We start from the raw sequence: 27,938 nt of genomic DNA, 5'->3' as shown, positions 1-27,938 counted from the left end.
TCTTGATCAACAGGTTGATAATAAAGAAACTATTGAGAGAAAAAGCCCTAATGAGTGTGGTAACTCAAAATTAAGTCTTGTTGGTGATTGGAAATCTTGTTTAAAATCTATTTTCATTATTATCATCCAAACTAAGGTAAGATTTCACCCTTTTCTAGGCAAATTTTAATGATTTTTTGACCAAATCCCCTCTAGATTGAGGATTTGATTTTATCCCCAATCTAGCTTAGTTCTTACCCATTATTAAAGTTGTGATACCTTGATCATAAATGGATATTGGGTTGGACTCAAATACATGATTTCTATAAGTGGGACCCACATGGGGTTTTTAAGGTGATTTTTAGACCCAAAGAACAATGGTGCAATATGAGGTATAATTATTCTCGTATTGATGAACAGAATATGATTTTGATAGCCAGATATAAAGCGGTAACACATAGAGAAAAATTGTAAACAAAGAGCACGTAGGCACTCAAAAAAATAATAACACAAATGATAACACAAACAATGTCTATACACCTATAATGCCAAACTAAGCCGATATAACTCCAAAAATAAGCTCGAATTCTGGAAATTTCCCCAGCAGAGTCGCCAAAGCTGCCACTCCCCCTTTTTAACACCAAAAGATTCATATTTTAAGTTTTGAAAGGCTTTTTATTATTAAAGTGAAAAAAGATGAAAGTTTGTTTTGAAAAAGGATTATTTACATTTTTTATTCAGAGCCGCCACTTGACATAATTCGGTGTGTCAAGTCACCTTTGCAAGATCCTTTTCAAAATGATTTGACTCTTTAAACCAGTTTGCGAATAGAGATTTTGGCTAAGGGATTCTGTTCACTGAGAAGAAGGTGTTAGGCACCCCTCGGTCTCGTGGTTTGACCATGGTCACTTGGTGGAGCATATCGGCTAATTCGACACTACAAATGTATAAATCACACAAAGCATGCAAAAACAATCAATAGATCAAACAAAACAAAACAATCCTAGATTTAGTGTCCAGTCCAATTATACAGTCCAAAGTAAAAAAATTGCGAAAATGTAAGTCCTATTCTAACCTACACTAATCCTATACTATGCTTTATCCAATGCCTCGGGCCTTGATCATGAACCATCTTCGAAGACATAATACGTCGGGGCATTTCCCGATGAATAAATACATGAAACCTCGGGGCATTCGCCGGCCAAATAAAGATACTTGAATCAGATGCGATAAACTAGTCTAGTTGACGAGTTGAAGATTGATTTTGGCCATTTTATTGTTGATGAGCTATTTTTCCATGCACACAAAGTGGTGAGTTCTTTACCATTCCCGTGTTTAATCACAGAAAAATGTAGACAAGCAAATGTGCCTTTGATTAGAGGGGTTGACAATGAGGTTCGAGCAAGTCACAGGTAGGATATCGAGTGAATTAAGGATGATTCAAAATATGAGATGCAAGACAACAAGACACCTGCCAATCAGTCGTAGTCATCTCCAGCCCCAAGGTCGTTTGACTTCCTCACAGGTATGCCATTATTGATTACAACTTTTGTGCTACCGAATTATGTGCCTCCCGATGCTTCTATAGGGTCAGTTTCTATGCCCCCGATAGGGGAAACTACATATACTGCATCTGTCTCACCTTAATATTCTAAATACCAGTAGAAATAAGAGAACTTTGCCAAATCTATAAGAGCCCAAAAAAAGTTTGAGAAACAGCTAAATGTATGGGCAAAGTAGTTCAAGCCATCCGTTGACTGCATTATTGAGGAAACCCTCAGACTTTATCAAAATATTCATGCAAGGATGGATGACATGAAGGAGCTTGTATACAAATGGTTGGATGAGTTATCAATTCTAGATTTTGTGACATTTATGGCAGAGTTTCTGCAAGCACAGTCTGACATTGCTGAGTTGAAAAGGAAACCATCACAACCTGGTTTTGATCCTGCATTGATAATTAGTGATGAATATGAGGGCCTCATTGAACATTGCAACTACAACTCTCGCAGAGATACAATAATTCTTCTAGATTCAATAATTTATCATCTTGTAATTGAACCAAACAAGGCTTCTAGGTATATCCCTATCCTAGATGCTAATTCAAACTCCTTATTTCATAAAAGAGTAAGAACCTTGTTCCTTAATTGCTTTATTCTAACCTATGATTCTCCTCCCGAATTCACATAGAAATATAGATTTATTCTAATGGTAGCTAATCATCAAAAATAGTAATCTCAAGAAATCAAGAACAATCCATATGATAATCTACAATTAAACTACAATAAAGAACATTAAAGAGTATTCATGTTCTTGGCCTCAACCCCAGAAAGAGGGTTTTAGCCTTTAATGGAAATATTCATCATCCAATCCCTTGGAATGATGATACAAAGTATAAAAAAAACTAAATTAAAGAATGATAAAACCTAAAAAGAAGTTGTGGTAGCCTTCAATGATGTTCCAAGTTGATCTAGGGTTTTCAAGAGGTCCCAAGATGATTAAAACGTGATTTAACACGCTATATTTATAGTAAACAAGTCATAAACCAACTTGGATTGGGTTTCCATGTTGTTTTCTTTCAGGTGGGTAGAATTATCCTGATTTTGGGCATCGGTGTGACGCAGTCACATGCCAATTCACAATTGTCAAAAAATCTGTCAAATAACAGTAGCCCATCATGATTTCAACGCATCACGGAGCCTCTTTAAACCCTATTATTATCTGTACGCAAATATGGGTTCAAACCTTGAGCGTTTTCTGAATCCAATGGTATTTTTCACGTCTTTATTGGACACATATACAGTCAACACTCGCCCAATACATTTCAAGGGTCCAAAATGCATCTAGCTTGCATCTTGTGCTTCCGTGGTTATTTACGAGCCTTTTTGATATGTTTACACTTGATTTTAAGCTTGTATATTGTTCATATATCATCATAGTCCATTCACTAAGCATCCTATAGCTTTAAACACAACAATTTAGAGTTCAAAACAACACAACATCCTCAACGATAAACTAGAAACACGATCTAAGCATAGGCTAATTTCTCATTAAGCTTTAACTCATTGTTTTGACCCTTGGTTTGATCCAATTGACCCTTGAAAATTATAAAATTATTGTTTCACATAATCTAAGTTTTGTGGGATTTTGAACAAGGGTAATCCTTTCATCCTTGTGTCCAAAGGCTTATTTAAACAATGATTTTCCGTAATCTATGAGATTTTACATGAATTTGAATTAGGGGTTTTCACCCATTATTATTGATTGTAATATTTTGATGTTTCCCATGAATTGAGAGTCTAATGGCATGATTTTCACATGTTTTCTTAAGAAATTACAGCTGGGCCTATACTCCATGTTGTTAATCCTTGAGAAGTTAATAGTTGAAATGTTTGAGATATTAAAGTATATGAATATGTTGAGATTTTGAGACAAATTGCTGAAATTTTCATATTTCTACATGAGTTATGAATCTATATGCTATCTATTATGATTTTGATGAGTTTTAACTTGAGAATGAATTATGGGTTATTGAGCCCTACTTGAGATTTGCAATTTTATGAACTCTTATGCTATAAGCACCCATAATTTGAGTATTCGGAGATTATTGAGAAATTTTTTGACCTAATGGTCATGGAGTTTTGAAATCCACTTCACTACATGAGATTACAAATTTGATTATTGGGTTTTTATTGAACCATGAGATTATTTTAAATTGTATTTTCATGAGATGAGCGAGATAATCTATAGGGAGTAGTATTTACCATTGAGTTAGGTAAGTTGCTACAGTTTCTTACCCCAGAACTATGTGCCACCGTAGGTTGGGCCTGAGGCTGAGATGATTTTTGGGCCTAAGGCTGAGATATTGGGCCCGAGACTGAGATAAGTGATCACTGAATTGAGGTTATACTCCCTAGCAAGAGTATAATGCGCCTCCCCAACCTGGGATCTCTTTCTTAGGAGGACTAAACATTGGACGCCATGTAGCTCGCATGGTTTATGTCGGTTAAGAGAACCTCCCTTGATACAAGTTATTTTCCAAATAGTAAAGTTGCAGATTTGCTCCCTAAGACTAAAGTATTTTCCCTTGATATTAGTATTTTATCTAAAATTATGAGATAACTTATTTCCCTAAACTAGAGTATCTTTCCATTAAATAGAATGATTTCCCTAAACCTTGAAACAAGATATTTTCCTAAAGTGAATGAAATGCTTTCAAGTATGTTTCAAATTTATATAATTCTGAGTTCTAAGTTCTTGAGTTCAAAAGAGTTATGATTTCTTGAGCATTAATGAAGTTTTACTCTCCATGAAATTTTAAGAATTATCTAAAAGATCCCTTAATTCCTTCTTAAGCTCTTTTAACCTAACCGAAACTATTTTATAAAGAGAGAATAGAATTTGGACAAATATCTGATATAAAACCAATCCCAAACCAACCTCTCCATTAGAAAGACACCATGAGGGTCATCAGAAAGGACCCCAAGAAATTCATGCACCACCAAAATCAAATGTAAAGAAATACCTTCCAAGTTAGAATCTTTAACCCGGACCTAATAATAAAGACGTCCCTTTAGAAACCAAAAATGAGTTCTAAGATATGATATAACTTTTCCTTAATAGATAGGTAATGAAACCATCCTCCCATCCATAAAGTCGTGTCAAGTAGAGACTCTTTTATGGGTGTGTAACGCACTACACTTATAAGGGAGAGGCTATGAGGCATTTAGGAAATGTTTCTCATTTTTTCATACTCTAGATCGTGCAATTGTGTTGTCCATGTGAAAGTTATCCAACTTCCTTCCTTGCTTTAATTCATGGGATATGTCTCATTGTCAAGGCGATACAAATGCTTAGCTTCCTAACACTGTGGTCCTTTCTGAACAAGTTATCAAAAGTTATAAAATGGAGCAAGGACTTGAAAGGAGTCCATTAGTGCGTCAAGGTGTATTGATTCAAGCGTGTTCCTCTAACTTCATGAATTGTGCTTTTCATCCCGAGGTAAGATGTGTAATTTGTCCCTTTCAAGAACTTTATTACAGAAGACCCGCTTAAGGGGATAAGATTGGTATTCGAATGTTGGGATATTAATTCTATCCTAGAGGTAGTATAAATTGGGGTGTTGTGACCTATGAGTAGTAACATGATACCGAGGTTAGTGATATGAAGTCTTATATGTAGAAGGAGGAGTGAGGGTAATTCTTTAGTAAAAAGGGGTGATATGTTGTTATGGTGATTAGTTCTGCGGTATGCTAGTATGGTGACTAGTTATGGTTGTAGAAAAATTTATAGATTTTATGATAGTTAGTGGAGGAAGTGATTAGTTATGATGATTTAGAATTTATTTGAAATAGGGAAGGGTCTTATGTTGGATAATTATTGTAGTAGTAAAATAAATCATATGTTGTGAATGGAAGGATGGTCGGCTAATGATTTGTAAATTTAGAGTTCACTTAGGGGAAGTCTTAAAAAATGGGGACTCAATGATGTTTATAGAATTTTAAAGGTGCTTGGGATGTATGCATAGGTCAGGTAATAAGATTAAGATCGATTATCTTTATTAGGCGGTTTTAATACTAACGGTCCCTTGAATTTTTTTCTAGTAGTTGTAAGCTAGAATAGTATGTGAGAAAATGTTTAATGAATATTAAGGTGTGGTAGTAACGTTGGGATCATTTTTTCATGTAAATTTTTGTAATTTTTCTTTAATTTCTTAGTTAATTCTCTGATTCAAACTAAAATCCCTTGATTTTTTGTGGGATGATTTGAGGGAGTATTTTTGGTAAGATTTCACCCATTTGAAGGCAAATGATCCATGACAGATGCTTTGACAGTTTAAAAGTTGTTATTCCACAAGCAAACACCACATGAGATTTTTAGCTTGATTTGGACTCGAAATATTTACATGTAATCTGGATATTCTTATTCTCATATTAATGTGTAGATCATGGTTTTTATAGCATGGCATTTTGAGAAGGCTTCTCAAAAGAAAACAACTACAATTTAGTGGAATTTCACCCCCAACTTAGAGTCCATCTTCTTGCCTCGATCATAGGGGGTGGTACAAAAATCAAGAAGCCGAGTAATGGATTGAGCATGGTAAACCACTTGGACTTAAAGTGAGGTGTATTTTTATGTTGCTTATCAAGTGTAAAATAAAGAATATAGGATTCTTGTTCCTTATCTTCACACTCTTCCTCTATTTTAGATGATTCTACATACAAGATATCATCTAAACATAATGTGGAAAAATGCTTCGAGTGAGGCCCAACTAATTCTACTTCAAAATTTACACTATCTACTACAGACTTACTTTTATACACCTTCTCAATGCCAGTCTCAAGATCAAGATGACAATCGAGTGGTTGTGATTCTTGAGTTTTCTCCTCAAATTGGCTAATGTCTTTGTTTAGCCACTGTAAACATAGTGGGAGTGGTAACTCTTTTAGCTTTTCCCACAACTGTTCTTGATTCTCTAAGATTTGTTTCATCAATTTGTTTGCTTGAATTGTGATAGCACATAAATCTTCAGTATGATCGCTTTGACCATAAACCAAATACAAAGTTACAGTAAGTAGGACAATATCCACATCATATTGTGAAGGTCCCATCCATGCACTTCCAGGTAAATCTGGAAAGCAAGCCTCAAAATATGGTCCCCCATAATAATAACAAGAATCGTCATCACTCAAAACAACATCTATCCAGGCTGACATCTCATGAAAAGTGTGAGAAAAATAAAAATAAAATAAAATAGATAAATAAATAAAAAATAAACTAAACAAATAATTATAAGTTTGAATTCAAGTAAGAAACTAAAATTCCAAACACACTCAATACGCCGAATTATTCCCCGGCAACGGTGCCATTTTTTATAACTCTCAACTTACACGTCAATTAAGTGTAAGGCGGTCGTCTTCAATATTTTTACCTAACTTTAGTGTCGAGGTCGAATCCATAGGGAACAATGTGATTGGCGATTAAACTAGTTTGAAACTAAAGCTGCAAGTTAAATTCAAACAAATAATACGGAAAGATAAAATGGGGGTTTTTGAGATTAGCAAATAATTGTTGGCCACTTTAGTTTCAGTGTTTGTAATCAAGAGTTTATGGAAAACTAGAATTATGTTTACTATGGGTTTTGGTACTTTACAAATGCTAATAGTGATTCAAGATTCTCATAGTAAATAGGACAACAGATTATCTTTATCGAAGTTATGCCTAAATGTCTCTCGACCTACTTAAGTATTTAATTACCTAATCCTCTCGGACTTAGGAAATTTATATTCATTGACCAGACTTTACCTCAGGTTAATCAACCTTGTTACAATGTCAATTATTAAATGAAAGTTTTTAGTACTACCAAGTCCCTGTTAATAATTCACTTCCCACTATATTTAATTTCTTTCTCAAGCAAATCAAAGCAGGTGTTATCTATCATTTGCAACCAATAGACGATAATTAAAACCTCCGAATTATCTAGGAGTCCTACCACCTTTTGAATCTTGAACACTCAGCACCTTATCAAGATTTAACCCTAAATCCTGTAATTCAGGTTAAAGAAATTTAGCCACTCATAATGTAATAATCAGTACAACAAGTTGAATTCATAATTTGAAAGATGAACTTACAAAAAGATGAATAGGAATGAGTGTTTCTCAGATTAGATCAAAGTAGAAATCTCATAATATTGATTATAATCTCTTCAAAGTTAATTGCTTTTTCAAGCCAAAAGAAGAGGGAGAAAAATATCAAAGTATCGTGTGTCAAAACTCAAGGTTCAGAACTCTTAAGAAAATCCTAAATAAGGCTTTAAATAGTTCACCCTAATTATGGAAACAAAATAATAAAATTCAGAAATTCCTCAGATTAGGTGACGCCATTTGTGATAGCCTATCAGGAAGCTGATGACTTATCATAGATGTCGTGAGTTTCCTTTATGCTTTTGGTACTTGATACCTAACGCTGACGACAAAAGGTGACACCCTATCTGCTCCTTGATGAACTATCACAAATGTCATCAAGGCTTTTCCTCAGCTCTCATGTTTTTCCTTAGGCTGATGGCAATCATAACTACTTATCAGCTCCTTGATGTCCTATCACAAAACATCATCACAACTTTCAACTTAGGCCAATTCTCTATCTACTGCTGACGATAAAGCTGATAGCTTATCACAGGGCTGATGACTTATCACAACTGTCGTCAGCCATACTTCGCATTTATTACTTCAGATTTTAGCTTATTTGCTGCCATTCTTGTTGGTTCTCTAGAATCTTAGTTTCTATTACAAAATCAAACATAAAGAAATCAAAATGACAAAAGTTGCTTAAAATTTTGCAATTATTCTTAGTTAAAATCCTCAAATGTGTTAGCATTAGCTCACACATCAGGTTTCGGTAGTCGATCTAGTACCCTATTTGGAAGTGGAAGGGTTGGATCTAGAAATTAAGGTTGTGTGCTTGGAGGTGATTCAAACCCTAGTATATAGTAGATCTTTACTAGTGAAGGATCCGAGGTGAACAACCAAAGAAAATGATAGATTTACTAATATGATGGAAAAGTACTTCCAACAGCCTCAGGAAATTTAGCACCTTCAAGAGCGCCCTCATCTACATTATCAGATGGTGGTGAAACCTGAATGAGTTGAAGTCCTACATAGCCTGGTTGTTGAGAAAATAAAAGAGAAGCTCAAAACAATGCCTAAAGAATATCAACCATCTAGTCCATCCGAACCAGATCCTAAACGGAGATAAATATAGAGAGTTGGTCCCCGTCAAAAGATTACCCGTTTTAAGGAACTGAATTCAGAGCCAGTAATACCCGAAGATTTTCTTGAATAGAAATGTTCTATGGACACATGGGGATATAAGATGGTATCTGCTATAGAGGTTGCTGCTAAAATAGCTGCCATTGGTTTTGGTATCTCAAAGGATGCATTTACTTCCCTAATGCAGCAGGGACCATATCTGCTTACTCCAATGGGAAGTGACCTGAGGTGTTAAGGAAAAAAGGACATGGTATTTGCAGGATACCAATTTGACCTGAACTTTCTTACAATTCATAGGAGAAGTCAATTTCCTAGACTAAGTATTTGGCTTAGAAATGGGCTAAAAATGGAAGTGGAGGTTTCTGTAGTATGCTTCCTTATTTATGCAAGAAAGTAGATAAAACTATTGATAGCTGGAGAATGCATGGCTGGCATGCATGAAGTTGTTGTAACTAGTAGGACCACTGATGCAATTAAATGAGCTTTAGAGCAAAACTATAGTCTGTGGAGAGTATCCTCAATGCTGTTTGCACATATAGCATCAGATCCAGTTCTAAAACCTTTAGGGCATTTTTCAAAGAGTCCTCATACAAGAAAGTATCCTCCCATTTAAGCCGGTGAATATGTTGAACAAGAGGTTTTTGTCATAAATCTTAAAGGTAATAAAGGAGCTTAATAAATCCTTATTTAAATTAGTAATTGGATACCTATAACTCTTAAGACTCTAGCTATCAGTGATGAAGCAAATTGAAACTGAATTCTTTTGTCAATTCCCAGCCATTAAACAGTTCCAAGAGCCTCTGCAAAGGAGAAAAGTATGATGGTATCATCAATTTTCTATTTCTACTTTGTTCAACACTAAGGCGATTGGATATAAATCCAAAATTACTACAACATGTGCTTGAATTGTTCTATCACTTGCTGGTTTAATGTTGTCTATGTTGTCTATTTTAACAATACTATTTTCCTTAAAACTTTTAGGGTTTAGGGGAAAATGATAATTGGTTCGAGTTCCTAGAGAGAAGGACTATATCATCAGGATCAAAGTTGATAAACTACAACTTTTGGGTTTTGCAAATGTATGAAATTGCCATCAGAGTGACAAGGTAGAATTTGTAGAAATTGGAAGTTCATTAAAATAGGTGCAGTCAAAGGGAATAGTAGGGTGATGATTTTCTTTCCCGAGATCAAAAACAATCTTGGCTAGCGTGATTTGGCAGAAAATATTACAAAGTTTCTATCAAAAGGCAAAACTCACATGAAGGAAACAAAAGTGAATAATAGGGAAGGGAGTGCTCAGGTAGCCAAAATTGAAGGATGGCCTAATATAGTAAGTTTGATCCTGCACTTTTTCTTAGTTTATTCTTTTACTGAAAACAAAACTCAGTATAGTACATATCTACTATTCAGGTTTGTCAAACTCACTACTTAGCTGGAGAACCACAATTGTTGTCTAGTTTAAGTACCAAAGAGATAAATTCAGCTCACAACTTACAAACTTTAGTAAATTTAGTGTAAAGAAATCATCTAAGCAACCATGATTGAAAAGAGAGGAGACAAACAGTTGAAGTCGTTACAATCTACAAACTAAATTCTAGTCAAGAAAATACCTGTTGCATTCCAGCCATGAGAGCAACCCTTTTTTCTTGAAATATTTTTTCTACTTCTCCTTTCATGTGTTCATGTTTCTCTTTCAATTTCTTTTGGAAATCCTGATCCATATATCTTTTCAAGTTAGTAGACATTTGTTCACGCTCTTCTAGAAACTTTCTTTCCATGTCAAGTTATATATCTTGATGCATACTTTCTAATGTTGAAGACTCGTTGGCCTCAATATTTGCCTGCTACGTCTGACTCTTTTTAGGAGGCTTCTTCCCATATACATTTGTCTGAACATATCTTGATCTCTCACCAAAAACCAAAGATAAAATCTCATCTCTAGTCATGGGATTCTTGATGTCTTCTGACTATTGTTCAACGACAAGTTGCTGAAGTTGTCCCTATAATAATACATAACCATTTACATCTCCAATCACATTGTTCCCTGTGGATTCGACCTCGACTCTAAAGTTGGGTAAATATATTGACGACGACCGCCTTACACTTAATTGACATATAAGTTAAGCGTTATCAAAAATGGTGTCGTTGCCAGGGAAGAATTTGCCGTATTGAGTTGGTTTGGAATTTTAGTTTACTTGCTTGAATTCAAACTTGTAAATATTTGTTTAGTTTATTTTTTAATTATTTATTTTATTTTCTTTTATTTTTATTTTTCTCACACTTTTCTTGAGATGTCAGCCTGGATAGATAGTTTTTTGAGTGATAACGATTCTTGTTATTATTGTGGGGGACCATATTTTGAGGTTTCCTATCCTGATTCACTTAGAAGTCCATCGATGCGACCTTCACAATATGATGTGGATACTGTCCTACATGCTGTAACTTCGTGTTTGGCTTGTGGTCAAAGTTATCATACTGAAGATATGTGTGTTGTCACGATTCAAGCGAACAAATTGATGAAACGAATCTTAGAGAATCAAGAACAGTTGTGGGCAAAGATAAAAGAGTTACCACTCCCACCATGTTTACAGTGGCTAAACGAAGAAGAATATGAGCGGGATATTAGCCAATTTGAGGAGAAAACTCAAGAATCACAACCACTCGGTTGTCATCTTGATCTTGAGACTGATATTAAGAAGGTGAATAAAAGTGAGTGTGTAGTAGATAGTGTAAATTTTGAAGTAGAATTAGTTGGGCCTCACTCAAAGCATTTTTCCACATTATGTTTAGATGATATCTTGTCTGTGGAATCATCTAAAATAGTGGAAGAGTGTTAAGATGAGGAACAAGAATCCTATATTCTTTATTTTACACTTGATAAGCAACATAAAAACACACCTCATTTTAAGGCCGAGTGTGGTTTGCCACTCTCAATCCATTACTCGACTTCTTAATTTTTGTACCACCACCCTATGATTGAGGTAAGAAGATGGACTCTAAGTTGGGGGTGAAATTAAAATCATCTAAGTGGAGGGATAAAGTATGAAGCACTTTTAAGGTATCTTGATGAAATCTGAGTAGTCAAGATAACCTAGTCGTGCTGTGACAGTAAATTAGGCGCTTCTTGAGAGGCAATCCAAGGTATTTTGTTGTTTGTATTCGTATTGTGTGATTGACATTAAATATTTGCACCAATGGTCCCACAGGTATTTTTTTACTCTCTTGTTTTGGTTTGACGCATTGGGGACAATGTATATAAGTTGAGGGTGGGACTACTTGTGGGTGATGATGTCCCTTGGGGTTTTTGTTGTTGTGCCTCTTTTCCCCGAAGTCTTATTCCTAGTAGAGCCGGTATGTTTAGGCATATTGTGATTTGTTGTAGAATATTATAGTTGACTAAGAGAAATACAAGTACCTTAGGCAGTTAACATATTTTTGTTATTTTTGAGCACCTCTCCAATGGACTGAGTATTTAACTGTGTGAATTGCATCTGATTGTGACCACTGTGTATCTTTGTATGGCATTAGTTTTAGTGATGCAGTAATCGTTGCTAAACAGCTGCATGAACTGAATGAGTAGTAGTTTGTGATATACTTTTGTGCCAAGTGCGTGTGAGATCTTACTCAGCTCCCGTTGTATGTTGAAATCCAGAACTTGCCCAGTTAGTCTTACCTTGGTTTAAGGATAGGGGTTAGGAAAGGATCATAGGTCGTTTTGATATTATCTCACTTTTAGCCTAAATAACCTTCCCTGTATGTAGAATGTCCCTTGATCCCTGCTTTGAGCCTGATTAGCCTATATCTTTTTATGACACCTGTCACTTTTCCAGTTTATATCATAATCAACCTGTTTTGGCCCTGGTCCTCCTTGGACACTGTGCACCTTGATTTAAGCAAATAGCCTAAGTTGAGGGTGGCTATCATAGGGGTGCATGATGTATAATGAGTAGGAAATAAGGAGTCTTTATTTTTTCTTTTTTAATTTACTATTCTTATGTTTTCGTCGTTTTTTCATTTTCTTTTCTAATAAAGATAGAAATAAAATAACATGCAAAGATAAAATAAACTTTTATTCTTATTACTAATAAATGTGTGATTTTACAAAAATAAATTCAAATAAATTATTTTATAATTTAATTTTTTTGTGAAATTATCTTATTTTTTTACTAATTTTGAATACATAAAAATATTTATTTTTACTTACTGTGATATTAATTTGTTAGAAAAGATAGGATTTTAAATTATCTTATATCTTACACTTTTGAGTTTGAAAAAAAAATATTTCAAATTAAAATGAGATTGATACGGTTGAGAGATACCATCCTTATCAATTCAAATTCAAAATTACAGATATATTTCATTTTTGTTGAAACACACTATCCATTTTGTATAAGACACATTCAAATTTAACACATGTTAATCTCTCAAACAAAAAGTCTCCATACATTAATAGAATATCTTTTTAGTTGCTGAAAGTTAGGATCAGTTGGGTTAAAAGGTAACAACAACTAAATAATATCATAATCTTTTTAGTTGTTGAAAGTCCTGATCGCTTGGGATATAATCACGTTTTTTTATAATTATTATTAGTAATACTACTTGGATTATAATCATGTTTTATTTATTAATTTTTTTATTTTTTATCTTTTGCTTAATTTTTTTATCCACTATACGTACTCCTCCTCCTATTATTATTTATTATTATTATTACTATCAATATTAGTACTACTTTTACTTACTGCCACTATTATATTATTATTATCATGTAAATAAACTCTCTCTCTCTCAATATCTATAATCTATAATATATTAAAAGTGTGAAGACCTTTATAAAAGTGATTTAAACTTTTTTTTCCTTCATTAAAAGACTCTCTTTTAAATAAAACTGTCTTTTCACAAATTTTTTAATTTATTATTTAATTATTTTTATTATATTAATTAGAATCCTAAAATATATGGGACTCCTAAAATATATATGGAAAGAGAATCAATTAATATTTTTCTTTGTACTGATCAATTAGAAAAATGCTCCTAAAACAAAATAGAAAAATACTCCTAAAATAGGACTCTATTAAGGAAATACTTCTATAAATATTGAGATGCGAAAATATGATTGATGCTCATCTAACTTGATTTGATTTCATGTCTAGATTGGTGGATACTTAATTTTCTAACCCTCAACTTCATCACTATTTTTGTCAAACATAATAGAATTCAACGTGTGGGTATATATATCTTCTTTGTTTTCATTCAAGCATTCTTTATGTCAATTTTTGCTCAGACAAAAATTATTTTCATCAAACTGAAGCTTTGTGATCACTATTGTATTATTTTGTTGTAGTTTAATAAACGTAGATGAATTTACAGGTGGTAGATGAATTCCGGTCGGCTTTGAGGGATTTTTTTAGGTAAAGGGTACGTTTAATTGTATTATTTTTATATCTCTATTTTGAGATTTTTTTTTGTGTAAAGGTAAAGTTTAGTTGTACTATTTTGATATTTTTACTGTCGTATTATTTTGTTGTAGTTTACAGGTGGTCGATGAGTGTCGGATTACTTTGAGAAAATTTCTATGTAAAGGTTAGATTTAATTATATTGTTTTGATATCTCTAACATCGTATTATTTTGTTGCAGTTTACAAGTGGTAGATAAATGTCGATCAGCTTTGAGAATTTTTTTACGGTAAAGGTCAGGTTTAAGTAAATAAATTCTCCAAAAGATGTTGAATTTAATTATTGTATTCACCTTTATTATTTAAACAAATATCCTATTTAGTGTAATATTTGAACTCAATAAAGTGAGGTACACGCGCGAGGCGCGTACACCTAAACTAGAAATATAATTTGAACTTTTTGCCCTTCATTAGAAATATTTGTAATAGGTAAAATCATCTTTTTATTATTTTTTAATATAATTATAATTACTATAATTATTTTTTGCGGAGAAACTAAAACTTCCATGTGTATATATTTAATTAGGTTTAGAGTTATTTCAGTTTTTGTTTGTTTAGGATACTCTTTCATATTGTATCCTATTTTCTAATATAACTATAATTACTATAATTATTTTTTATTGAGAAACTAAAAACTGTCGGATGTATATATTTAAATTCTAAAGATTTGATTGAATATATCAGTCCAGCGAAATCATGGCTATTTAAAATAAATTGCATGAGTGTCCCAACTCCCACATAATTATTTGGACAGATTCCATTTAACTTATCAACCACTTTCCTCCTTTAATTTCTGCATAAAAATGACAAACATTCTTGATACACAGATATTTTTTTGCTTCGCATCCACCTTCCTCTAGTGTTTTGGTTAACCTACAGCTAATTCTTGTCTATTATAGGAAAGAATAAAATCTATTGTATCAGTCGATAAATCCAAAATATGCAAGTGCATTTATTGTTTTATTTGCTATTGTAAAATTGTGCAAGTTGTAATTAGAACATGTATTTATTTATGCTGATTAGTTTATTATATATTTAATGTTCTGCTAATCCATCTTTATTCCATTCCGCGACTTCTTTTCCAGAATGTGAAGTATGAGATAAAAATTTATTTTCTTCATACTGCATATTCGGAAATGTGGGCTTTTTATAATAATTCTTTTGTACTGAATATTTAGAGCTTAGTTTGTTAATTTCGTAATCATTTTTTTTTTTTTGATAAAGTTCTTATAACCTTGTCATTTGTGACTTTTAATTCAAATTTTGGTCTTTCATTAATTTTTCCTAAAATATCATCGGTTACTTCAAACTTTTTTTCAAATTTATGAAATTATCTTTAGAAAATTCTAGTAATATAAATATTGGATGAGTTTCAAATTTTTTATCATAATGAGAAGAACTTGATTTATCTTTAAAAGTCGATTTATTCTCGGTTTCGAGAATTTGTTTAGAAACCACATGTAATAATTGATTTGTATAATTATTTTAATGAAGTATTTTATTTATATCCTTATTTGTAGGATTAATTTTAGTATCTACTATATCTAATTTAAAAGGTGAGGCAGTAACAATTTTACCCTCTACTGGTAGGCTAATTTCTTCTAATAGAGGAATTGTTGATTCTACTACTTTATTATTAGTAGTATACCATTTCTTAACAATCATGTTTAACGTCTCCTTTTGATCATCTAATTTTTTCTGTAATTTCAAACCATTTAAAAAATTCAATATTACATCTTAATCTTTTCATATAATTGCAACATTTTTCTCTAAAAGAATATCTTTCTTTTAATGAATATTGTTTTTATACTATTCCTTTTTAATAAGAATTTTCTGGACTATTCCATAATTTATCTAAGTATTCAAAGTCAGGTTCAAATATTACGTATGACCTAATCATACATAGGGAATTTTCCCCAGTTTCATTTCATTCTGGGTAATTTGAATTTTCTTTTGGTTGGACCGAACCCCAGAGTAGGGCTACCTACGTATCTTGTTAGAGCAAGAATCAGGTCAAACGTAGTTCAGGAATCTTGTTCTTATGCTTGAGTTTATTTCTTTTTTTCCTTGACTCTTCTCTCTTTTTCTTCTTTTTTTTGAGAGAGAGAGATATTTTTTCCGACTCCATTTTTTTTTGACACTTTTCTGACTCTATTCTTTTTCTTGACACTTTTTTTTTTTAATTTTTTTTGCAGACTCTATTTTGATTTCAAAAGAGGGATATAAAGAAAATAAAACAAAAGCTCAAAAAGGATAACAAAGGATGACATAACATTTGAATTGCAGAATGAAATGCCTTCGTCATATCAATCCTTAAAAACGCAAGTACATAACATGCAATCTAGGAATGGAACATGAAGATCATACGCATCTTTTCAATATTGACCGTGACTAAGTACATGCACGTGTGTCACTTATTTTAAACTTGTAAACCATACAGGTCTACTTGTATTGTACTTTCTCACAACAGATGACTCTTTTTTTTAGCTAACTTTCTTTTGCTTCTTCTAACAATAGAAACTATATATCCTCTGGATGATCTCATTCAAAAATGCTTGAGTTGAACCTCCTCATTGAAGATCAAGTCATTTTTTATTCACAAAGTGATTGTCTCAAAACATTCAAGTGATGATCTAACTAGGTCTCCAAAACATCTCAACACTTTACTTATTATTCTTACATATTTTTTTCAACTCTAGATTCTTGCTCTAATGTTTCAACATTAGATTAGGTTTTAAGATCTGGCTGAAAATTCAGCATGCTTATTATATTACCAGAATCACCATAGAAAGAGGTCTTTGAAGAAAAAAAGAAAAATAATATATATTGAGATATAAAAAAAAAAAAAGGAACACACATTTTGTTGACAAAAAGATAGAAGGGTTTGAACTAAAATGATAAGAAAATCAGACAAGATAGGTCATCAAATACAACCCTACAATAATTCGGGTAATAGAAAAAAAAACTACTAGACCTCTTCCTAGTAGGGAGAGGGATGACTTCTCAATTGCTCAGCCTGACAACTTAGCCACTGATTTAAATATCAACATGACTAGAGCTTCCACCACGATCAGACACATTCCCTTCAACAAATAACTTCTGGGTCCCCATACTTGACTCATTGTTTCCCACATATTGTGTAGTACGATGTGCTAACGAAGAACTCTGTGGGGCGATTGAGGTGCCAACGTTTTGCACCACAATCAATTTTTCTTGAATCATTTTCTGTATTTTTGTTTTCAAAATACAAAAATCTTCAGCACTGTTACCTTGCATATTAGAATGATAAGCACATCGTATATTAGGATCAAAATATTTTGAATGTGGATCGGGAATATACCCAGGGATGAAAGTAATCATGCCCTATTGCCTCAATGTTTGGAACAAACTGGTATGGGACTCCCCTATTAGAGTGAAATTATCTGTTGTCTTCCTCCTCATTGCAAACTCTTACCTCGGATGAAACTTGGATTTATAGGCTCCTTGGTAAATTTGTGAGTGTCGAGGATGATACCGAGGGTTTGGGGCACGCCATTATGGATTGGAAGACGAATGAGCATACGATTGTGCATTGTTCAAAGGATATTGAGGAAGTGGAATGTAATTCCTTAGATTTTGGAGATAAGAACCTTGTTCCATGTGGTTGTATGGATCTACTATATAAGCTCGGGATTGAGGCTGACAGTATTGGTGGGTTGGACCTTTCAAACTCTGCTTTGGCCCTGGCATGACAATAAATGTGTTTTCCTTCTTCTTTTCTTTTTTAATTTCCCTTGATGGATTGCAGTATCGTCCCAAATGCTTCACAGGATCCTCATGTCCATCATGTTCCTTAAATTTCTATATCTCAAAGCTTTGAAGAAGGTTGACACTTGAAGACATACCCCAGTCTTTAATAGTTGGGAACGGGGAAGGAGGATTCCCACTGGCCCAAGCTCGATACATTTCCATTATTTGTTGCCTTAGTCTCAAATTCTCTTTCTTTAAACTCTCATTTTCATGACTCTTTGTTTGATCCATGAAGTCACTTTCCATATCCTTGTTGGACACAGTTAAACCTTTTTTAGATTTTGAGTGATGTGGAGGACCATCCAAAATACCACAAACCAACCACCTTAAACTAACTGTATAAGAAATAACAACGACGTCAAAATGCAATATTTTTTCAAAAATTCTTTTTCTTTTATCTTCTTTTTTGAAGAGATCACCGAACCCCTGAAGGGCTGCCTATGTATCTCACTAAGATGAGAATCAGGTGTGTGTAGTTCTAAAAAATCAGAGATACGAAGAAATATACCTTTTTTTTCTTTTTTTTTGGAATAATGAGAAATTTATTTATTTATTAAATAATTTTCTTTTCATTTTTGAAAACAACCTTTTTTTATTTTTAGTTTAAAAGGAAAGACAACCATTTTTTTAAAAGATCACCGAATCCATTAAGTATTGCCTACATATCTCAATGAAATGAGAATCAGGTGTGCGTAGTTCTTGAAAATTGAATATACAAAGAAATATACCTTTTTTTATTTTTTTTGAATAATGAGAAATTATTTATTTATTAAATAATATTTTTTTCATTTTTGAAAACAACTTTTTTTTAGTGTAAAAGGAAAGACAACAATTTTTTAAAAGATCACCGAATCCATTAAGGACTGCCTACGTATCTCAATAAAATGAGAATCAGGTGTGCGTAGTTCTTGAAATACAAGTCATACAAAACTAAGCCTCAATACCCCTAAAGGTTCACGGCTCCTAAGATTTATATATATATTATTCTGTAAAACTTCGCCTCATGATCCCTAAAGATTCAAGGCTTTTAAGATATATATAAAAATTAGACGAGAGAGATTTTGCAGAAATAGATATTGTCTAGATGTTTATAGATTTCTTTTCGTATTGTTAGATTAAACTCAGAACATGACCATTATTCCATTTGTTTACTTTTTACATTTTTCCATGTTGTATATGAATGGTGTTCATGTTTGCCAGATAGAAAGGGGCGCCTGGGCCTTTATGGTTTGGGATGCTCATAGTGGCCAGGGCCCCAACTCGAGTCATGACAAACTTGATATCAAAGCACAGTTCATGGTTCCAGGGTGTTTGCAAAATCTTGTCTAGTAGAGTCTTGCTTATGGGTGTAGTGTGCACCACACTTATAATCAAGAGGCTACCAGGCATTTAGTAGTTGTTTCTTATTATTTCATACTGTAGATAGTGCTATAGACCTGTCCATAAGAAAGTTATCTAAATTCATTCCTTGTTCTAATTTCATGGGTCATGCCTCACTGTTGAGGCGATACAAGTCTAAAAGTCTAGCTCTCCCAATGATGTGGTTCCCTCAGATTGAGTTATCCATTAAGTTATGAGATAGCGCAAGGACTTGAGAGGAATCCATTAGTGCTTCAAGGTGTATTGATTAGAGTGTATGACTTTATTCTGATGAAATCGTGCTTTCCAGCCTGAGGTACAAAGTCTATTCAGTCCCTTTTCAAAATTCTTATTGCAAATGTCTTCTGTAAGGGTAATAATGTATAACACAATATTGGAATTGTATTTTCACCCGAGTAGTAGTGTATATTAAAGTGGTATCACCTATAGGTAGCGAGTTTTACCAAGAAGTTGGTAATATGAAGTCACAATGTTAGAAGTCAGAGTGAGGGTGACTTTTGTATAAATAAATAGTTTTAGTTGTATAATTGGGGATTGAGGAGTGGGTTACTATTGTATAGTGATAGAATAATATGGTATAGTGATAGACTAATGTGTAGAAATTTTTGTAGATTGTATGGTAGTTTGTGAAGGAAGATACAGGATATGATTATTATTTATTCATAATAGAGAAGGATCTCAGAATGGATGGTTATGGTAGTTGTAAAAATCATTTATAGGCTGTGAATGGAAAGGGGTAGATTAGTTTATAAGTTGTAGGTAGAGATTTATTAGTGTTTATTGGATTTTGAAGATCATTGTGATGCATGATTAGGTGAGTAAGTATGATGTGAGGAATTAGAATATGTTGATAAGATTGAAATGGGTTATGTTATAAGATTAAGATCTACAAATCCTGTTATGTGACTTTACCCCTTTGATGGTCCTTTCTTTAGTAGTAGTAAACTAGCACTTCAGGTGAGAAGGTATGTAGTGTATTTTGAGTTGTAATAGTGAGGTTATGGAGAGGATTGTGATTGTAGGTAGTAGTTAAGTGAAGTGAAGTATTTGGGTTGATTTCCTAATTTGATGGACTAGTTTAGTATGTGGCATGCTTTACTGGTGGTATATAATTGAGGATAGATAACAGGCTTGAAATTTAGTTGTGGAGTGTAGTGGTGAGAATAGTAGCTCGAGATTGATGATACATGTTTTATGGGAATTAATTAGTAGGCTTGATGCGATGTGAAAAATGGCCTAGGTTGGCAATTTGTGAAAAAAAGAGTGGATAAGAACATGAGTATACAGGAATAAGTTAAACCCATAGCTGGTTGTTAAATAAAGTTTTATGTGTATAAGTGTTTTGTGTACCTAGATTTAATTATTGAATCTTGTAGTATGGAGAAGTTTGGGAAGCTGTTGTATGGTGCTCTTTAGAGTTGAATTGAGGAAAAATAGGTAGGCATTATGTGCCCTTGGTATAGTCTTACAGATTTTGTGAAGTTGTAGGTTATGCGACTGTAGTTGTAATGATAGTATTCTAAGGAATCAAAGATGGAGCGTTAAGTGTTTAGAAGCGTGGGTGTCTATTCCCATGAAAATATTAGTCGTAAGTTGATGACTTTGGGAGTTAGGTTAAATTACTCTTAGTGTCCCTGAAAGGGGATATCCTAGAAATTAATCTAGTGTATTTGTATTAGAGATTAATAAAAAGAGCTTGTGTTCATGTATATACTGATACCCATTTTTTGATAAGGAGTATGGATACGAACGCTCATGAGAGTGGGAGTTATAGTGTGATGGCTATAGAGGCTAGCAAAAGTTAAGAGTAGCATTTATAAAAAAGCAAGGCCTTCAAAGTGTAGTTCTTCAGAGAGAGTTTAGAGTTTAAGTATGTGGTGATGTCTATTTTATGTTGAGAGTTATGGCTATAGCTTTTGATGTGGGGATATGTCCGTAAGTCTAGGATTGTGACTTTGATCTAAGGGGGTGATGGCGAATTAAGGTAGTTCCCGAATGTTCTCAGTGTGGCAAGTTATGGGAAGGAACCATGATAAACCTATTTCTACTCAAGCATAATCCTCCTACTTCAATTTAGAAGAATATCCTGCTAATGTCTTAGGACATCAATTCAAGTCATGCCTATGCCTATGGTTCGAGTTCTCTATGGACTTATGTTTAAGATTTGATCTCCAAAACTAGAAGCAATTATGCCTCTCAGTATTCCAGTCTTTCATGTATTCCACCCATATGTTGTGTTGTTCGTGATCCATGAAAATGTCTGTCTCTCAGCATGCTTGGTACTAAGAAAATACAGTCATGTTTTACCGATATTGAGGCACCTGATATAGCTGGGATTAAGAAAAATGTGGATACATTACGTACCGAGGTATGCTCTCTTATCGAGAGTCATATTTCAGATATTCCTCCCAAGATCTCCATATTTTCCCTTCTAATCGTACTACACTGACCTAGGCATTTGGATTTGTTTGATGAGGATTAGGTCCCCAGAGTTATGACTAAGAGAGGTAAAGATGAGGATCTGTAGGACTCCAATATGCCATATGGTCAGGCCCTAAAAAGAGCCACCTAAGAGTTGATAGACTTCGTAGCCATTGATAGATAGAGGAATGCTAAGTTAGCTGTGGGTGAATCCTCTAGTAGTACACCACCACCACCATTGCCTCCGCCAGTTGAGATACCCCTTGAGGGGGACAAGCATGATACAGGTGCCTAGTGTGTCCCAGGTGTGTCCTCATTCCCTTGCTTTACATTATTTAAACATACCAAGGATAGTGCACAGTCTTTTAGTTAGGTGTGGGGTATACCTTAGCCTTTGCAGGTTTTTATTACTGTGCTTCATTTTATGTTGGCCATAGTATGGCTGTAGAACCGGCATGTATAGGGTAATTTTGTGTTATATTGTGTTTTATTTCATCTTGTGTTATGATTTTTTGTAATTAGGAGATTTTTGAGAATCTAGGGCAGCTGACACACTTTGTTTTGATTTTTGAGAAAAAGTTGTACCCCTCCAAAAATTAGTTTTTAAACTATGTGATGTTTATGTATGTGTGACAATTATGAATCTCGTTATGACATTAGAACTAGGGACATAATAATCATAGCTAACAATTGCATGAACCTGATAGGTAGTAGCTTATGATGCAACCAGATAGAGGTGTGTAATGTAAAATGGGTATGAATAAGGGTAAATAAGAGAAAAAAGTAGGGCTGGGTGTGGCACAAAAAGCTAAATAAAAAGAAAAATTTAAATAAAAAGAAAAGAAAAAGAAAAATAATGAATAAAGAAACCATACCCAACCTGAATGTGCAATAAACAAATAAAAAAAAAGAAATAAGAGGGGAATAAAAGAAATTGGTTGATAAGTTTACACCAACATAAGTGCAGCGCCAAAGAGTCTTAGTCGCTAAAAATGTCTATATGTACCATACCAAACCACAAGATTACATTACAAGTCGAGTAAAGTCCTATTGTGAACCTAATCTGACTGCCTGAAAGCTAAGGTAAAGAGAATAAGGGAAAGTCTATGGTATTTAATACACATTGATTGGAACTTCCTTATGAGTGTGATTTTATCTTTATCGTCCCTGCATTGACATGCATGATGTCATATGAGTGAATGAGACTTCAATGGAGTGAGAGCGCATGGGCTGTGTTGCTAGCTTCTTACTTGTTTGGGAAGTGTAACATGTACATATGCATGGTTATTTATTGCTAATGTAATTCCATATCTTGATTCCCTCGTGTCACATAATTGTGCTTCATTGATACACACAATTGGTTTTGTTAAAATAGGAGGAGGGGGTAATGTTTTGAGCTTGAAGTTGATCATTGACTACCGTAGATAACTTAGGTTTCTCCTAGTCAAGCATCGTTGTTTTGTTTGTTATGCTATGTTAACTAAAGACATGCAATCATTCTAAGTTGAGGGTGTTTATGTGAATAAATCCAGGAATGGCAAGATTTCTTTATTTTCGAGCTCTATCTGGAATATGATAAACTTAAACAGTTGATACGAGCAAAGCAATGGTACATTTCAATGGTGTTGAGGTTGAAAAAGAGGATGGTTTTTTTTACCATTAAAATATAAAACTTTAACAACACCTAATACTCAATTTAGCCAACACAAAATGAACCAAAAAACCAACATTCACTCTACCAACCTTCAAACACAAGTCCTATGGGATGGAATAACTCAAACATCAAACTTCATTTTACTTTTTCAAATCCATTATCTCCCCAGTTAGGTCCATAGGTATTTTTTAATTCAAAATAATCCTCATTAGCATAGTCATCATTAGTATAGGTCCCAAAACCAATTATCAACATGTTGTGTTTAAACCGTTCCCGATTCAATCGGGCAGTAACTTCATAATCTCATTCAATCGGTCTTGTATAAATGGCCCATCCTCTGAATTTATGAAAACTTGGAAAGGCATACATTCTTCCAACCATTAGATGATCACACAATATTTCATTAATTTGGTGTCTCTTACGCGCCCTTTCATAATCTCTAATAAATATTTTTTTCAGAAACTGAACATCTTGAATTCCATCACTGTTACCCCTTTGGGGGTAGTTATCCAGTCGACATATCCCACATCTCCTGATAAATTCGAAACATTCCACAGGTGATGAGCCAAAGAAATCATGTCGATCTACGTTCTGCTCCACTCTAAGATGAAGAAATTCATTCAGAACGTGATCCAAAAGATATTGGAGTAACAATATAATGGGATTCCCAAGCTCTTTGGTATACAGAGCAATAACCGCTTCAATAAAGAGGATGTTTTCAAGTTAAAAAAATTAGAAAGGTTTTCAAAAGTAGTCATAGTGAATGAAGATGATAGATGTGAAATGTGCAACAAAGCACCAAACTTAGTCCGTCTTGAACTTGTAACTTTGGAACAATGGGACAATTTGTTCAATTGTCTCAATTGTTTGATATATCTTGAAACATTACTCATCTATCACTGTGGCCATTTTCCAATGAGTGGAATTAACATGATGTTTCCTCAATGCCTAAAAGAGCTAACTTAAATAGTTGTGGCTTTTTCACCTATGAATTTCTAATCAAAGTTTATGCTACTTAAAATAGCTATTTAACAATTGTAGTATGTATGTTAAAATTGTATATGGACCTGAATCGAGTGGTGTCTAGTTAAAAATAAGTGTGACCTATATTTTCCTAAGTGTGAAAACTTCCTCTTAGATGAATATACACCATAAGAATCTCCTAGCTCAAAAGTAAGTTGAGCACTTTCCTATCAATTGATTTATAGTTGACAATTTTGCATGGGTCAACTTCTAGCGACTGTTTCTCCTAGTATATAAAGATTCATATGGCCTACTATATATCAAGTTAAATACCTTTGAGTATTCTTTCCAACACCTCTGACCATTAGTCAATCCAAGTCAATAGTAAGAAGTTATGAGGGTTTTAATGAGGCACCATCCTAGTTGTACGATTGTGACACCCCGTAGTCATAACACTCTTTTGATGCTTATAAAATAATATTTTGGACCCCCTTAGTGATGGTAGATCATTTATTGACGTTGTGTGAGGTTTTGGGAGTGTTTATGGACCTCAAAACTAAGTTGGCATCATAAACTAGAGCTTAGACGATGGCTAGGCATCACCTTACCATCGTAAATATTCACTGGAAAGGGTTTGTCATAGCTTATGCACCACAAAATTTAAAATTTTCCATAGGTTGTGCATCTCAAACCTTAAGGTTTACCATGGAGTTTGAGCCGTAAACCCTATGGCCAAACGGTGTAGAAATTTCATTTTGAGTTATTTCGAGGGCAACAAAGTCTTTTTGCATCCCATAACCATCCCTAATCACTCCTAATCGTTATAAGGGTTTTTTAAATGCATTATTTATTCTCCTAAAACCCCAAAGCAGTTAATTCATGATCCAAAATCCTTCCATTCTTCTCTAGAACAAACCCTAATCATTCCTCACAAACTTCATTCATTCCATCATCTTCTCTTCAAGATAATCAAGAAATTAGGTTCCCTAGTCCAACAATTTCAATAAAAGCTTTCAATATCATCCCCAAGGAAGGTCAAGCTTTATCCATCGAATCAAGTCCATTAAGGTATATGGGGGTATGAACAAGGATACTCCTTTAGTCCTTGTGCCCAAAACTAGTTTTTAAAGTTGAATTTATGTGAATTTTAGCCTAGGGTTCATACCCTAATATCATTATTGAAGTTTATAGAGTTACAATTGACTCGACTATTGAATTGCATAACTATTTTTACACATTCATGTGTGTGACTTGATTTTATATATGTTGAGAATTGAATTTCGTTGTCTTGACTAGAATTGTTAAAGTATTTCAAGATTATTTTTTTTAGCATGAATTCAGTTATGATTTGACATGATTTTCAAGCATAGGTTATAACCCCTAAGTTTATCCCTTGATATTTCAAGAAAGATATTGTTTGAGCATTCTTTGACAAAAGTATATTTAGATTTTAAACAAGATTTGATCTTTTGATCCTTATCTAAGAGAGAACAATATACATATAAGATCATCAAATACAAGTATAATAAGAAATAACAATTAGATAAGTAACAAGTCAAAGAAGAAGCATACTAACATCACAAACATAATGAAGTAAACACAATAGGAATGATGATAATGATGATAATAATACATGAGGTTATCCAACAACCTCTGAGATCGTTGCATAGTCTCTGTATACACTTATAGAGATAAGGATATAAGATGTAGTACCAATTGGGGGTTTGTCAACCCATTTACAATCCACATCCATATCTCCTCCCCTGCACATCCCTTAAAGAGGGTTTTGAAAGATGTATAATATCTTCTCCCCAGCACAAACCTTAGGGAGGGTTTTAAAAAAGTGTTGATGGTGTTTGTCAGGTGTTGCTACGGTGGTAAAAATGTTTCATAAATGATTATGATATGAGTTTGTAATGCTCCCAACCAATCACAATGAGTATTTCCACAACCATCCACAATGATATATTTTTACAACCACGTGAGCCAATATCCACTCATTATTTCCAACAATCCATAAATTTCCACATGTCTCATATGTCAATAAGTATGAATAAGATGCAATACATGTAATACCCCATGTTTTGAAGTCACAGTAAAACATATGACTCATTTCTTTGAGTTATATGGACATCATACGAGTCATATGTTTTACTCGTACCCATGACAGTGTGTGATGGGCGATATTCTATTTAAGGTATGACTTAAACCTTGGAAGTCGCAAGGTAATCATACAAGTCAAAAAGTCAATGTGAGGTGAGATGAGTTTTGTCCAGGTTATGATAGGATGAGTGCTAGTCATATAAATTATTACAAGCCGTAAGATATGACTCGTATCTTGATCAGTGAAGGATCCAAGAATCAAGTATCATGTTTTGATAGCTTTATAAGTTACTTAGACATATATAAAGTCCTCAAATATCTCCTAACTTATAGACAAATTGAAACTTCCTATAGAGATTAAATTCTTGGGTTGTATATAACTACAATCATCTTAAAATGAGCATAACTTTTGTTATACAAAGAATTTATGATCTAAAGACCTACCACTAATTTTTCCTTTTCTGATAACGGGGTGAAAAGTTATGGTCAAATTAGTGAAGCACTGTCAAAGCTACCAGTAGGGTGTGACTCCTGATGACAATTCGTACCCAGAACAAATGAGTCGTCAGAAAGAGTTGTGCCCACAATAGTATGGGTCGAAATTTGGGTTCCTAGCGATGACTAAAGGTATGAAACGTACCTAGAACATACGAGTCCTGACCTAAGATGTTGGGATGGCTTCCAAATAATTTCCAGAAGGTTTCTAAGGGTTTTTTGGTCTTTTCTCTTCTTTAAACTTCCAACCCATGACTTAAAAACATATATATGTATCCGCAACTAAGTCCATAAGGCTAAAAAAGTCTTGGCCTATGTGGGCCGGACAACCCCACTTCTAATCCTCAATTTCCATATTTTCGAAAACTATGCCCAAACTAGGCTAGGGTATTTAGCTCAACTTCTAGATGTCAAGTAGGTCATATTCAAGACAAAGATAGGAACTTCTACTAGAAACAAGGGCATTTAAGTCAACTCTACCCAACTATGATTTCAATACCACCACACCATCCCAATAAGATTAAACTATGCTAATCATGCTTCCAACACTAAAACCATATCCCGAACCTAGCATTATATCATATCCATAATACAAACTAATCTAAACTAGGAAGAAGGCAATAGGATTTTCAAAGATTATAAACATACCATCTTACGTGTCCAAAACCCTCATCTAATCCCAAACATCAATAATCAATGCTAAGTTATTCTACTTATAATCAATCCTAATATACAATTCACAGGCAATATATATATATCACACATCACCTATGAAGAATAGTAGATAGAAGCCTACCTCAAAGCCGAACTACAAAACCTCACATTATGAACCATATGCTCGACTTTACTTCAAAATCCCTAAAATGCCATCACACTAACAAAACCATAATCTACTCATCAATACGAGTCTAATGATACCCACATTGCACTATT

The 27,938-nt window shown here is 33.7% G+C and overlaps 1 pseudogene; it reads left to right on the top strand.

Moving 5' to 3' along the window:
- The first annotated feature begins 1,785 nt into the window (after window positions 1-1,785).
- LOC107846668 lies at window positions 1,786-9,423 on the top strand (annotated as a pseudogene).
- Window positions 9,424-27,938: the final 18,515 nt, after the last annotated feature.

This window comes from Capsicum annuum, chromosome 9, assembly GCF_002878395.1.
Source record: "Capsicum annuum cultivar UCD-10X-F1 chromosome 9, UCD10Xv1.1, whole genome shotgun sequence".
NCBI classification, from domain to species: Eukaryota; Viridiplantae; Streptophyta; class Magnoliopsida; order Solanales; family Solanaceae; genus Capsicum; species Capsicum annuum.
Note: the sequence above shows the minus strand (reverse complement) of the source record. Positions and strands in the feature narration are given on the sequence as shown.